We start from the raw sequence: 16,784 nt of genomic DNA on the forward strand, positions 1-16,784 counted from the left end.
TTAGATGCTAGAGGCGATTTTGAATGAATATTCTAAGATACATGCATACTCCTTGGCTTGTACCAGAGCAGGAAATTTAGCAAAAAATATTTTTTTGAATCATTTAGTGGGCTAAAATGGACAAGTGGACTTAGAGATGCTGGCACTTTCAGAATACAAGGACTCTCAATACATAAAAATAAATCCAAGTTTGTTTTATTGCAACCCTGTCATCTTCAAGAAGCATGGTAAGATGTATGTCATGGTCCAAAAATAACCACTTGGCCAATCCCCCCTCAAAGTTAATAGTAGATTCTCCCCCTGCAGCAACATGTTACAGTGTCAGTCTGCAATGAAAGTCTCCCTGTAGCTAACATGGTACGTGCCACCTTGCAGGTACCATCTCTTCTGCTCAGATAATATTAATACCAGCTGAACATTCCAGCCATCGTTAGAAAGGGATGCCAAGGATTACTGATCCCACTGATGTGAACTGGCAGCCAACACCAGTTTTTCTGAGAGCAGACCTCCAAAGGTGACAGTCTCAGATGAGCCTGTAAATATCCAAATCCTTTTGGCTCGGAATCAAAACCGAATTAATTTAAACGGCATTCTACACCCTGTGTTTGTTGTATCTTCATTTTATAGTGTAGATATTATATACAATTACAAAATTGATGGTGTAAAAATGGTATAAGACCAATTTAAAGAACAAGGATAGCTACAGATAGTATACTGATATGAATACTTAAATGTGTAGTTTTCTCGTCTTTCTCATGTATATTCTAATTGCATGAGATCCTACAAAACTGAATGCTTTATTATTTTACTTTCTGAAAAATTAATTCTCTTCAGAACGGAACTCATTGCATGCCAAATCATAAAGGAAGTGATTTTGCGTGAATACTCTTCCGTTTTGTAGCAAATGTGCCGCCTGATTGACAGCAAAGGAAGCAGGAAAGGTGAGTTCAAAGCAAAACAAACGTTTTTTATGTCAAAGGAAAGCAGCTTGGCAGCTGAAAAAAGCACAGAGTTGTTCTTCTGTTTCACCCTCACACCCCTGCCTTCAGCAGGGATCACATTCCTACTTGCACAGTCGGACTGACTTCGCTGCTTGAAAATACAGCCAGTCTCAAAAAGTAGCAGGTCATTTGCAAAATCGGATCTAATCACGACATCCTCTCTCTTAAAGGCCTCTCCTTCAATCAAAAAGGAAAAAGAGCTGTTTGCTGAAATAGGTTCCCTGATTTATGGTGCAATAATTGAAATAAAATTAAGGGCTACAGTTACGATGGTTAGTGTGGACGGTATGAATTGCATCTCTATATTCAGGTACCTCGGGCAGCACAAACACTTTCTTAAAGGGGAACTGCAGTCCCAATTTCTCAGACCGGTTATTAAATCTCTGTAACAAAATAAATTCATTGACGGCAACGCAAAATCTAAGCATGTTTACAATGTAATGGGGTCAGTTTCTTGTCACCGGAAGTTTTGTTTCCTTATTCTGAATCGCGGACAATGCTGGCAGTATAGCCCTGCACAGACATTGAAACTTTGTCTCTTCTTTGATGTAAATTGGAGGTTGTACAAGGTACTAGGTAGTTTCATTGTAGTGTGAAATACACTCATCACTACCAATTCATTATAACCCCGAAATAAAAAAAAAGCATTGCAGTTCCCCTTTAAGTCCAGGAGAGGAAAATGAGGGTGGAAGTGTTAAGGTCTGGACCTCTGTTGCTGGTTTATCTTTGACAGCAAAAAATGGCAACAAGAAGAGTCATTTAAGGTGTAAATCCAATCTTTTATTTTCTGCTTTGTTGCAGGAATATTTTATAAAAGGAGCTTTTCACTGCACAGAGGGAATTATGCAGAACCTGGGGCAGGTTTTAGTTTCAGCCTACTCCCTTGTTATTCAATCTCTAAGTGCATTCCGTTTGCATTAAGGAGTTGCAAGATTTGTCGACAATAACAAGGAGTACAAAGCATGACATGAGGACCTCATCCCTTTTCTTTAGATGCACTGAGGGAGAAAGCAAAGACTGATGGGACTACAGAGGTAATGCTGTGTTTGCCAGAAGTGTTAATTGGGCATGCCAAGAGGAAACAAATAACAGAATGTCAGGCATATTTGCCAGTTATACACATAATGATCTACACAGAAATTTGAAAACATTTAAATTAGCATGGAAGGAGGGAGAATAAAAAATAGAAAAGGAGAGACAGGGAGGGTCTCCCACCCCAAGGGAAATACAAAACATCAGAGTGCCAGATAATTAGGTGTTTATAAGTAAATGTCAGGAATATTAGGACACATAATACACAAATTAGAAGCTGCTGGATTGGCACCCAATAATGATGTAATTAGAATCACTGAATCACAGAATGATGTTGATGAATACAGCATGAGTAAATGTACAGTATTCAAGTGGAAGAGAAGAATGTGTAGTACTGTGTGTCAGAAAGAGCATTTGGAGACAGGTACATAAATCAGATAAACAGAAGTTTCAGAATCTATATGGATCTCGCTTACAAAACTCTTTAGAAATGCATAGTGTTCTGAGTGTGCTGTAGACCACTAAATCCAGATATCAATGCAGTTTGATATATTGACATCAGGAATACAAATTTGTTCCTCTCTACTCTTTCATAAAATCATAAGGCTACTGTTCATACAAGTTATTAGTGTAAAGAAAAAAGCAAAAATATTTCAGGATTATTGTAGAATTTTGTTGCTGCATAAAGAGTAGAACAATGCAGAATTTCTAATACTGTTGACACAGCAGTACAGTATATGTGTAAAGAATGATGTGGAAATAATGGGGGATTTTACTTTTTCTTACATTGATTGAGAAAAACCATCAGGAATGTCTCAATTGGTAGACATGGCTAACCATGACACCTGCTTTCTTACAAGGCTTGAAGGATAACAGTTCTGTCCAACACAAAGGTTTATTTTTTGAGGATAACACATTAGGAAGAGAATCTAAGAAAATCCCAACAGAGCAAGATACAGCAGAGAATGGATAACAGCATTTTAAAAGATATTCTGCACAGAACAGCCACATCATAGGTATGAGTAAATCAAAGTAAAAAAAAGCAGCAATCTTAATGGTTTAATCAATTAATAAAGAAAAAAATAACAAGAAAGAAAATTTAAGAGTTAAATGTCTCAAGGATATTACTGGGGAATTTTTAAGACAATTAAAAAATTCCTACTCCACTAAATTAATGTATTATACCCAGGAGCAATATCTAATATATTCTTGGTTCCATCATGTAAGCAATCAACAACATTCCTGAGAAAATATTACATTCTATATCAAGTGAAATTTCAGATACAAGAGAGCAGCTGAGCTAACAAGTAGAGGCCACTGGTGGAAGATTTTCAACATCTGATGCAAAAACGAACCCTCAAGATTCAAACAGTAGTGAGCTGTGGTCCACTCAGAGAAGTTCAGCAGGCCGGATTTGGCCCACGGACCGTAGTTTGCCAACCCATGAACTAAAGGATCTAGAGTGGCCAAATATGCTTCTGAAATCTCACTCTCAAAATCCATCATCCTGTGAAAGTCTCAGCTAGTGCAGGATTTGTCCTACAGATATGTCACCTGCATGATCCCCAGTTAGGAACATAACAGACACATATCTGTGGCAGGGAACCTGCACAACAAGGTCTTCTCAATGGAACTTGTGATCATCCTCCCATTGATCATAAAGTATTGATGCTTTAGCACTGCTCTCTGTTCAGAATTGTAATATGAGGAACACGCTGGCTTAGACTCTTGTACCGAGGCATGTGTACAGAAGATAACTCTGTCTAAAATGGTCTATGGTATGAGGGACTAGACAAGTTGAAAAATGATTGTTACTTTGAAAAGTAGAAAACAAATCCCCAAATTCTACATTTATCAAAGCAAAACACTCAAAAGGATAAAAAATTAAATTACTGAGTACATTACTGAGTGTGCCAATGAGGGAAAATGGATCTCAGAAATAATGAGTAATTTAAGCTGAGAAAACAGACCCAAGTTGAAGAAAATACACGCTAATTACCTGCAAGCACAGATATACTTGGTATATTATCATTTCTCTACACATCTATATTAAAGCTTGAAAATGTTTCAGTTTTAAATCCAAAAAGTCATCAATTTAACCTGCTCAGTTCCACTTCACAATACTATTTCAGTTTCAAATAAAGATTTTATTTTACAAAAGATGAAAGGAAAAAAGTACAAGAAATGTTGATTCACTCCCATGTGGTTTGCAATTCCTGCTACAGTATTAAATCGCTTATCATTTATTTATCTGAGTTCCATTATATCATGGCAAATTATTTTTCCTTGATGTTCAAGAGAATAAGTATACTAATCTTCATTAGTTTCTTTTGATGTGCTTTCCTGCACTCATTAGTGAGTAGGTACACATATTATATTTGGTTTGATTCTTAGCTTGCTTGTTAGTGCATGGTCAAGGGGTAAACATAGATTGTAAAAAATCACCTCTTGGTCAAGATATTTGTAATTAGCTAACAATAGACAGAAACTTTAGCACAAAATGTTGTGTGATGGTTCTTTGATTAGACAGAACCTTTCATAAAATTACAAATGTTTACAAATGCTTACAAATTCTTGTAAGCAAGAGATTGATTCAAAATGTAGCTTTGATACCATGCTGAGATCTTCCAGGTCCAATAACTATTAGCATAAATAGATACAAAGTACAAAAACAAATGTAGTTTTGGAAGCCATTGGAAGATTTTCTTAAGATGCAGAAAAGAAAGATGTACTGCAGTATGGTCACAAAACAGCATGTAAAGTATTTGCAGTAATACATTAGAATTATAAATTCAAAACAACACTTAACAGAAAAAAGAGATGTTCTGAATATTTGTTTGATTCTTGTTTAATGAATGTTGAATTGGAAACACAAGAAAATACGAATAAACCTAAATCAATCAGTGAATAAATATTAGAATTTGCATTTCTTGTTACTTTTATGAGATTCATGGAACAAACAAGGCTTAATCAGTCTCTTTATCTTAAAACAGAAGGCAGTAATTTCCCCTCTCCTCTCAACTTCTCTTCTAAACTCTGTTTATGTTGTTAAATCTTTCTTTAAGTATTAAAATACTGGACAACTATTATTTGCGCAAAGTAAATGTGAGTATTATGTAAACAGGTCTACTGGACAATTTCTCCCAAAAAGCTTACATTAAATATTTCTGTGTGATTGATTACTACGAGACACCAGATCTCCACATATGAGCCCCAGATCCACATATTTCTTAGGCAGATGGGCAGTGTTGTGGACATACACAGGGGAGCCATTGTTAGGGTAAGGTCTCAGTGGGGACCAGGGAATAGGATTGATAGGTCAATGAAGTGGGGCCTTTGAACTGCAACTCCCTTCCTTACACTTGGCCTTGAGACCCCATTATTCTCCTGCAAGTCCGGAATAAAGGCAAACCCATTCCATATATCTTCCTCGTCGGGGTTCAATCAGGTCAGGAAATGAGGTGATGTCTTTTGGAGGTTTGATAGGGATTCACGTATATTTGTGCTTACTAACAGAAATGCATTTGTTTGTATTGAAATGAGAAGCATATCCAGTTAAAATCCTGTGGATGTGTTGATCCTGCGCTTCACTGATCCCCACACTGGGTAGAATCAGTGTCATTTGCCAATGTTTTAAATGCTTATTTGTGAGGTTAACAGAAAGTTCACAGAAAAAGCAAAATGATTTACATGGTATGCACACACATGCACTTTATATATACATTCCTGAAAAGGTCTCATCATCGAAATTTGTTTTTTTTTCTCCCTTTTTACTTTTTGGCATGGAATTAACCTCTTAATTTTGTTAAACATATACATTACTGTGTAAAAGTCTTAGACATCTTATAGACTACGAAAAGCTACAATTTATAGGATGTGAGCATCACAATTTGTTTAAATTTGTTTAAATCCTCCACCAGTTGTTGGCTTTTCTACTGTAACAGATTTCACTGTTATTAATCCAGCTCCGCCTGGGTGAAAAGAAACACAGCTTGTTATTTAATCATCTTTCATTCACATTGATCAGCGTCTTCAAAACTGTGATCACCCTAACTCGGTAATCAAAGTAAAGTATTGATGAGCTGCCAACATGAAGTGTTTTAATGTTTAGACCACTGTCAGATGTTCTTTTTCATTAACATAATTTGTCCTTCTGTACACATTCATAAAGCTGTGAGGCTTCTTTTGTCCTACCAAAATGAAGATTTATCAAGATTAACTGTTACCTTACAAAAAGTCTAGCATTTCAGTGGAAACCACAGAATTATGTTTACTGTAGTAAAAAGACGGAAAAGCTTTAAATGAACAGAACAATGCAAAATGTCTACATATTTTTTCCATAGCAAAAGTGTATATATTAAGATTTGTATGTATATATACTTGTCACTGAAATTTGTCACCAATATGCACATTATATATTAGTTAGTAATAAAAAAGTAGTTGTTGCTTGTAAAAGACAGGAGCTCCAGAAAGAAAAGATACTGTATAGATCTGGTGCTAATGGGCTTGCAATATCCTGCTTTCATAACAGGCAAGGTGACTTTACACATGAGGTATTCAATCACCTCAGTGTTGCAATGTCTTAAAGTACTCAGCCGCTATGAAGCTTGTTCCAGCAGCACTGTCCTTCAATTTAAGTTCCAAGAAAAATCATTTAGAAGGTAAGCCTTTCCTCACCGTTTCAGCCAAGGCAACAAAGAGGCTATTGTGTCAGCGTCAGATTCAATGTGTATGATAAAGCATTTTGTGAGCAGCTAAGCTGCAACAAAGGTAGACACAAACAATGTATTAAAACAAGCACATCTTTCAAATACTTCTTTAAATTGGGACTTAGACATGTCTATGCAGTGCACTTCCAGAATGTGGAATGTGTATATTGAATACACTTTACACAGCATGTAATTATCCCTACACTTTTAGCCTAAGAGTACAGCAAAGCAGAACATGCTCTGGATGTGATGTTATAAAGGGTGCAATTGTGTAACTGTGCATCTGGCTTTATGCAACAAATTGATAAATTCTGTAATAGGCTTTTGGGTATTTTACAGGATTCCATGCATTTATTTTGATGAAAGAAGAGATTACTCAAATTATTAAGGTTCACTCTGGCTTTTACAGTTTATTATCCACTGTACTGAAATATTACAGGTTTAGAGCTTTATTATGCTGTAGTTCAGATGAACCAGCTTGAGAGCTTCTTATAATATTGTTTTTAAGGTTTTAATAAAATAATAAATGCTTTTCAAAGAAGAAAAAATCTATAGAAAAGAAACCAAAGAAACATTAAAACTTGTTCTTGCTTTTCATATTTGAACCCATTATTCCCCAAGACTGTTTTGGGAACATGACAGAAAATGCATTTAAAACCTATATTTAATTAACTTACTGCAGGGAATGAAATATGTGCTACAGGTATTATTACTGTACATAGGCACTGTTTATACCACATACAGTAAAAGAATAGGCTATGTTTCATAAAAAGAACACCCACGGATAGAGGCCCATTCCAATCGTAACTGATGCCTTAAATACATACAGACAACTAATCAATGGATTCTGTACCCCGGGAAGACAATCATGTGTATCTGGCTGTGTTCTGTGTTGGAAAAAGATGGACACAAAGAACAATGGGAAAGTTTGTTCTAGCTGATCTGTCAGCTGAACCTTTAATTGAATTAATTGCATTGCGTTGTATAGATTCATACTCAAATCCAAGCACAGGAAGGCAAAGGAACTATTCCTGAAAGCTCTCTTTGTCGTGGAACAGACAGTTTAATGTAATCTAATTTAAAAAAATTGTTTTCAGAATGATAACTTCAGATAAGTAATTGAGAGCTCAGTTATGAAGAGCCATTATGCCAATGTTGAAATGAAAGCTGAAGGTATTAGGGTTCTTAATTTGTATGAGTTATGCTGTAAGGCTACTGTGCTCTGTGTGCATATTTGAAAGAGTTGTTTCATACCGATGGGTATACTAAGATGAAATAAGACATTTGCACATTTTCCAATAATCAAAATGTACACCTGAGGACTCTAGTTACGTAAACATGTGAGAGGTAGCAATAGCATGTTTTAATTGATATTATTCTTTTGAATGGCTATTTTAAAATTATTTTCTTATCATCTTCAAACAACTTGTATCTTGGTGACACTGATGTAATTCCAAGCATATGAAAATGTTTTATACATAAACTTCTTTGGGTTAAATGCAACAGATTAACTAGCATTTTTTCTAATTAAATATCCAATATTATATAATTTATAATACAATATTATAAAGTACAAAGTATAAAAATGCCATTTAAAAGATGGGTTGTTATTAAAACTGACACAAATTTAAAGCAAATGGCAAATTGATGGGTTTGGAGAAATAAAGGAAAATATATTTAAAAAAATCAATAATTCCTCACTGCTTATATTTTCATATTAAACATTGTCAAGGAACCTGCGGTACTGATCAATCATTGTACAATTAGTATTCATTTTAAAGTAGAAGGTGTTTTTTTCTTTCTCTGTACATTTTTGCAAAAACTTCATCCATCCATTTACTAACTGCTTCATCCAATTTGGTATTATGGTGAAGCCTAAGCCTATCCTAGCAAGTAACGGGCACAAAGCAGGGTACACACAGACATCCTTACACTTACAGCAGGACGGAAGCCAATTAACCTAAAGCATGTTTCTGGACACTGGAGTACTCGGAGGAAACAGTAGACTTCAATTAAATAAAATAATTATTATGTATATAGTAACTTAATCTCTTAAAATGTACTGATTTTAGTGGCCTTAGCAAGACACAACCTTAAACCCACAGGCATATCAAGTACATTACAGGTTAGATAGAGAACTGTGCTGATGCATGCAAGTTTTAAAAATTGAGTTATTCTAAAAAAGAGTTTTTGCTCAGCAAAGTCTTACAGGAGAGCTGGGAGAGGTCTCTGAAATGGAATTCAGAGTATATCACAGAGTCTACATCATTCCCCTTGACTAGCAACAGTTCAGTGTACAACACGTACTGCAGCAGATAGCCTCTTTCACCTTTGACCATTCGGATGCCCAGTTACCAGAAATGCAACACTTCAATTCAACCATCAGGTAAGTAAAACCTCAGCATATTGTTACTGCTATTCTGACATATTTTGTATGTCTTTAGTTTCAATTATATCGATTTTCAGCCTGTAAAGAGCTTCCCCCTATTCTTAAAGTCAATGTCTCCACTCAGACAATTTTATAACGCTGCTAATTCAACGGTTTGACATCCCAGGACTAGTTTTGGTCAAAGGTGGTAGGTGCTGCCTGATTTATGACCAACACCTAAAATGAGGGCACGTGTGGGGTTTCCCCAAGAACCCCGACAGCAAGCTGACCTCCGGTTGTTGCCCAATTTCATCTGCTAACTGAGGCTTGTGTGGTCGGTCGCGGCACCCTGTGACATCAATCGCGCCAGTGCAGAGGGCAGATGGGCGGACGGTTGCAGGCTGCTCTCCACAGCCAGGCAGATGAACCTATCCCCAGGGGAGCCGCTGGGGTGGCCCCCCTCATCAATGAAGTGCTGTGATCCAGAAATAACTAGTGCAGAGTCAGACACATTCATTTATATTATGCAATTAAAGCAGGGGAGGGGTTGAGAGAAGCATGTGCCAGGCTGTCAGTGCACGATACAGCTGGCACGTGGCTGACCAAAAGAGATCGTTTAATTAGGGGATTTGTTAATTCGCCATTCTACTTGACAATGATTTATGGGGTGAGGCCCATGATAATTGCTGGTTCTATGTGGGCCATTAACTCTATTTTGAGGTAATATTTTAAAGTATAATTCTTTTTGTTTGTGCAGCCATAGCCAGAAATGATTTGCAGCCCTGACGGCTCTTTGTCTGTGCAGGATACTCTGGAGATACCTTAGGCTAAAATAAAGTCTGCACAATGTCTAGTATGGTATATTGTTTCTGTGTTTCTATTTCTCGCTGTTTTGCTTTACAAAATCATATATATGCAACAAATATTGTATAGATTAATATACAATATATATTTTCTGCATACTACCCAGGCGAGGACAAACACAGAAACTAGCATAATTCCAAGGTACCATTTGTAAGGGGCACTAAGAAAACAGGACAGTACATTGAAGTAAACCTCCTTAGGAGAAAACTGAGCAGGGCAGGATGATTCATAGATATACAAAGGGATCTGTGCACATGGTTTGTAGATATACAAAGCCATATGTGCCATTATTTTGGACATTTCCCTTCACAGGGTAATGGTGCCTGTGTGTTATTTGTTACATTGGATTGAATTATTGTTGCTGTCAGTACAATTCAATATTCCCATAATTCAGCAAAATCAAAACGCGCATTTATATTTCAGATAAGGTTTAGCATGTCATTGCCACATTATTTCAAAAGTAAATAGGCATACCATTGCCAGACAATTACAGAAAAAAATCTAAGGGAAAAGAATTTTGAAACTTCATATTTTGAAATGCATTTGGTATAATGAAATTCTACAATATATCAGAGAACAACCCAGCTGAAGACAGTCTCTATCAAGTAGAATTCAGAGAGAATAAAATCTTGTAGAATATACAACAGTACAATACAGAAACCATCTCCATTTGCTTTGAAACAGTTTTCTCCATATTGTAGGATAAGGTCATGTATAATACATAGTTTAATTTGTCAGTGTATACAGAAAAAATAAGTTGAAGTACAATAATGTTGCAAGACACACAGTATGTCCACGCAGAAATAAAAAATGAAAACTTTATTGTACATTGTGGGCATCTTTTGTATCTTTTTTATTTTAATACATTTTTGTTATGTGGGACACCTTACCACATCGTGGAACCCAGGCAAAGAAATAACTTCATTTTCACATTAAAAGCAAGTTCAGCAGTAGACCTGTATTCTAAATATAGGTAGACCTTTGTGGGGGTCCATATCCAGCCAATACAGGGTGGTATCAGAAGCTGTACCTTGGGCTATTTACTGGAGTGCCATAAGAACATTAGGGAGGTTGCAAAGGAGAGAAGGCCATTCTAGCCTGTTAGGTAGATGGTGGCTAATTGATGTAATGTTCTCTTCCATCCATTTCTTGAAATAAGCCAGTGTATTTATCAACATCAGAATATGTTTGGCATATTTATTTACTGTTATTTATGATGTATTGTTTTCTGTTTTGTAAATGTGCTGTCTACATTGTGTGGCGTTGTCTGCTGTACAGTGTTGTCTGCTGTACTGTGCACGTCCGGAGACACAAATAGGAATTCCAACGTACATGTAATGGCAATAAATGTATGTAAGGCAATAAACTCCTTTCTCTGTATATTGAAAGTGCACTGTCACATTGTTAAGGACATTATTAGATACACCTACACAAGAAATGGTTAGTAACCATTAAGCCCAATGCTACATATTCTTTAAGTAACAGTGTGAGTAGAGAGTAGAGGAGTTTACTGCCATATGTACATGTATATTGGAATTCTTATTCGTGCTGATCTCTCAGGATGCGCTCAGTACAGCAGATGACACAGCACAACAGATAACGCCACACAACGTAGACAGTACATGACACAATGGTACATAGTAAATAGTAAGAACCTCTCTAGACTTGGCACAGGCACACTTTTTCTTTCCAAAACATAAGGGCAGTCGGGGACTAGAGCATTTCGAGATGATCAAAGACAGGACTTCTCGCAAACCAAGAACTCTTGTTTTCTTGGAGGACCTCCCCAAACCTGAAGAAGGTAGGCGTAGGCTGCATTAATATTGCATGAAATCATGTCAATAAACATTAGGTGCATGTAGAGTAATGTGAAGAGTTCCTGGTTTAATTACACAGTATATACTGTATATATTCTGACAGTCAAAACTACTGAGCCACCTGGACAATTTAATGGAAAATACAGCAAGAAAGAAAGAGCTGGTATTAATTTGTTTACCTTCTCTCAAGTAGAATACAATATATTATATGTTCTTTCAGCTTTCACAGCCATACATACTACAGGTAAACATTCTGTCAAATAATTTTACCAGAGTACCTCTTGTGTCTGTTCAGTCCTAATGACCTCCCAAGCTCTTTGATTTTTCCCTTCTCTCTGCTATTAGGCACAATGCATTTCAATGGGGATAAGACCATGAAAGTCACTTTGTTTTTGAACCTGTTCTTTTATTTTGTGATTTAGGTATTTTAAATTGACTGTGATTGTGTTTTTTGGATAGCTTGCAGGTAGCAAGAGAAACTCTATAGCCACAAGGCACTTTTCCTGACTCTGAGTGCTGAATGACTTTGAAGAATGGCATAATATTTTACCTTTTTATTTGACCTCTTATTAATAAATCACAGCAGTAAACCGAAGCCTTTATGATACCACCTACATATTTCACTGCAGCCCCTCCATAACATTATGCAGTTTCTTGCCTCTTTGAGCTTAAAAACACAAATTAAATTTCATCAGACCACAGCCCTGACACTTTTTACTGTCTTTAATTCCCAGGTTGTTACTAAAGTGCTTTTAATGTTGTATTTAGTGTATCTAGATTACTTCTTTTCCTCAGCAAAGGTTGACTCGGCATATATGCTTCTCTTTACTGTTATACCTGATATATAACCGAAATTAGGAGTAAGCTGAGTTCTTGGTAGGAGATAATTTTCTTTTAAACAACAATACAGACTTGGCTTTCTCTTTTGCAACAGTATCTTTTTACGCAAAGATTTATAGTGGGCACATTCTATCTCCTTATTTGGTATGTATGACAACTTGTGCTTTTAAGACAGCAGCTTAAATAAAGCTTCCCCTTCTACAAAGGATTCCATTAAGAGTTCCAGGTGCCCCACCAAGTTTTTATACATGCACGTCTCATTGAAAAGCTGCCAGAATGATTTTTGGGATTTTATAAGCAAATTCAGCTGTGAAATTAAAAAAGGTCTTTTGTAATCCTTTTCCACGAGGATATGAGGACATGACTTGAAATATTATTTAAAATGGGTCAATTAAATACAGATGGAAAAGACAAACATAGTCAAGATAGAACAGACACAACTGGGGCAATTTAAACTATTCTTAAGATCAGAGTTACCAATAAATCAGGCCATTCATTATATAATATTCTGGATGTCAAGCTTCAATTTATTTTTTCTCATATTGTATTTTTATTACATTGAACTCCTTATGAACTCAACTGCTTTCTAGTTCATGCGAAATGTATGTAGTCAGGCCTAGGATTCAGACAAACAGGCCAATAAAAAGTGATTTTATACAGCAAGCAGTAATGACTTTTAAAAAGTCAGGGCTGAATCAAAATGAGTATTTTAATTAATGTATCCCCTTCTACCTCATTACTTCTGAGGTAATCAGTTACTATCCTCATGCTGATTGGAAATCTGGGACTTTGTTTCACAGAGATAGCTGAATATTAATAGTATCTTCATTATAAGTAAATGAGTTCCACCTCCATGCTTCACAGGGGGATCATTCCTTTATTAAGTTATTTAACAGTGCACAGGATGTGTAAATGGAAAATGATTGCAATGAAATAGCATAAATAAATGTCACACTCCACAGTAAGGAAGAAAACTCAAAGAGCTATGTGCTTTTTATTCCTTTGAAATCTTTAGCCAGAGATTTGAAGAACCTCAAATGTACATTATGATGACCTTGAATCCTTTCACCATCTCGTAAAAAAAATTTGAAAAGTTACCAAAGGGCAACCTTCAGTATAGACCACTGCAGCCACCAGGTTTTAAAAACAGTAAAGAGAAGACAACCACTTAACCTTTAAGGTGCTGTAGTGCTGTTCCTCAGCACTGTTGATTAGGTCTGATCTGTGCACATACAGTATATTTCACTAGCTGGCTAGCACAGCCTATTGCACTGAACAGTGCACAGAAGAACACAAGAACACTTACAAGTGAGAAGAAGCCATTCAACCCATCTGGCCCGTTCGGGAGTTAGTAATCAATGGATCCAAGGTTCTCTTCCAGCCGTTTCCTGAAAGAAAGTTCCATCAGGTTCAACAACATGGCTGGGTAGCTTGATCCACACACCCATAGCCCTTTGGGAAAATAAGTGCCTCCAGTCTCCGTTTTAAAAGTACAACCATGCATTTTCCAGCTCTCCTATCGGGTTCATTCTGAAAAGGGCTCTGTGTTGATTTGAGCTGTCACTGCCTTTGAGGACACTGAATACTTGTATCCAGTCCCTTCATCTTCTGTGTTCAAAGGGGTTCGGTTCCTTCAGCCTGTCAGTGTAGGAAGATTGTGAAGAAGCTGTCCAACACTATGTAACCACAAAAGAGTCTTGCATTGAGAAAGACCTGCATTCAGTAGTATGAGAAGTACAGCATGTGTTGCAATTAATATTAATTAATTCAAAGACAGCATTGCCCAATCATCCATTCAGTCTTTGGACTGTAGGAGCAAACTAGAGCACCCAGATGTCCAGGTGTGGAATTGAACCCAGGGCCCCAGCACTGAAATACAGACCAAATACTGGACTTACATTTTGTGTGGATTTTCTTCCTCAGGAATGTCATGTGGCATGAAACACAGCAATGCACATGGAATATTAAATATTAAAAACAAGTTTTTTGTAAAAAAAAGTAGGCATTTTTGCCTTAGGAAGTCTATTCCAATTTGAGAAAATTAGTTTGACTTCCCCACTCAGACTTCCCAGCCAAGTGGTTGAGGGTTAAATTCTAAGCTGGACAATATCTGAGATTCATGTACTGTAGCTACTGAACTACAAAACAGGACAGATGGCCTCTTCTCATTTTGTATGTTCTTACAGTAAATTTCCATTTACAACTTGGTGTCAAGAAAATCTGACTAAATCACATATACTTCAATAAAGTAAGATTTGATCACAGAAAAAAACAACATTAGTTTTGCATTTATAGGCCTTTCATCCTTCCCACTGCTTAAAGTTAACATTGAATCTCTTATTAAGACAGACAAAAAATCCTGCACACAGTTAAAAGTCTAACCTGTGTGGAGGCACAAATACATATTTGGAATTATTTAAAACTTACATTTTGAAAGCTCAGTGCATTCATTTTGTACAACAAGGTTTTGCATTGTAAAAAAAACAGCCTCCATGAACATTATGTTTACTATGAGGTCCAGACTCCTCAACAGAAACCTTTGTTCAAAATCCAAATCGAAACATCATTTTTGCTTTACCCAGTTCAGGGTTACAAGGAGCCAAAACCTATCCCAGGAAGCAATCCCAGGTGCACAAGGCAGGGTGCAGCCTGGACAGGAAGGCTGCCCATCACAGGCACACAGACACACATATGGTACAACCTCACACCAGGGCCAGTTTTCCCAGATGCAAATTATCCTAGCAGTATGGTTTTGGGCTGTGGAAGAAAACTCACACAAACACAGGGGAGGAAGAAACCCCATGCAGATACCACCCCAGGTCCAGAGACACTGCTAACCACTGTGCCATCCTGCCCCCGTCCCCCCTATTGAAAACACACTAATCTTCAAGTCAATTTAAAGCTATCGTGTGTTTCAGATTTTTATGTACATCCTTTTTTTTTTTACTTTTTTAAACAATGTTTCACCCAAATGTTTCCTGTACTCAAGATTTAAAAGCTGGCAGGGTTTGTGCGCAACAATCAGGTTGGTTACAGAAGCAAGGACTTGAGTGGACTGGAAAACAAAAGAGCCTGTGGATTGTGATGAATGGATATGGCCATGACTGGTGTAGTACACTCTGCAGGGGCTCTTCCATTGAGAACATGAGAACATACTCTAAAAACAAGCTCCTTCCTTCGATTAAAATAAAATACTTCAGCTGTTAGTTAAAATTGTTCTTGCTCATACACACTATTTATACTGTATATATTTACATATACAAAAAGGGTTATTAAAAACAAAATCTACAGTAATCCATCAAACACAATCAAATCTTATTACTTACACAGAAATAATTGTGTATGGGGGGTGGCAAGGCACACATTCATTCTGGTTTTAAATTAGTAATTCAATTTGTGCATCTGCCTTAATTTGCATCAGCACAAACACCAATTTAATGCATATTAATGATGACAAATGGCTGTATGCTGATCCTTTTACAGGCACAACAGCCCCAGTCTTGCACAAAGAAGTAAATCAGGGTCTACTGAAGTGAACCACAATTCACAAAGAGAAGGATTCAGTCATGTATAAGTGTGCATCCTTCTTAAACTAACCAAGAATATTAACCATACAAAAACATATATTAGTTATATACACTTTTATATATATAAATTGTTAGTTATTTTATAACCATTATATTATATCTAACAAAATGTCAAATGTAGAAAAACAAAGTATATGTTACAAACTTGGTTCAATTCATTAATTATTATTGGAACATCCTCATCTTTTTAACAACGGACAAGTTTTCATTGTTTTCTATTAGATATCATGGGATTTCTTCCACATTTTCATAGTGAGAACTATTCCACTTATCCATTACTAGAATGATGCTTCATTTTCAATGAAGTTTCATTTTCATACACAAGCAAAAAAAAATATTTTAGGCCATATTTCATGTTTTAAATTTCAAATTTCAATTGATGCTCCAAAAGGGACATTTAAGCAAATAATTGACAAGAAAAGTGTGGTTTTTACTTCTCTTCTAAATCTTTTCACTGTGTTCTCATTTCCCTTCCCTCGTGTCATTCTGAATTTACCACACTTACTGGAAGAGGTTTTTCATTATACTTTAAGATTCTTAGATAACTATTTCTTCATCTCTCCAGA

The 16,784-nt window shown here is 36.3% G+C and overlaps 1 long non-coding RNA gene across 1 annotated transcript in view; it reads right to left on the bottom strand.

Moving 5' to 3' along the window:
- LOC138237878 (uncharacterized) overlaps positions 1-14,022 on the bottom strand; it is a 35,531-nt gene extending 21,509 nt beyond the window's left edge. Inside the window, exon 1 of the long non-coding RNA XR_011189204.1 lies at positions 13,938-14,022. This is a non-coding gene — a long non-coding RNA (uncharacterized lncRNA). The remainder of the gene's footprint in view (positions 1-13,937) is intronic.
- Between the last annotated feature and the right edge of the window lie 2,762 nt (positions 14,023-16,784).

Source organism: Lepisosteus oculatus, chromosome 1 (assembly GCF_040954835.1).
Source record: "Lepisosteus oculatus isolate fLepOcu1 chromosome 1, fLepOcu1.hap2, whole genome shotgun sequence".
NCBI classification, from domain to species: domain Eukaryota; kingdom Metazoa; phylum Chordata; class Actinopteri; order Semionotiformes; family Lepisosteidae; genus Lepisosteus; species Lepisosteus oculatus.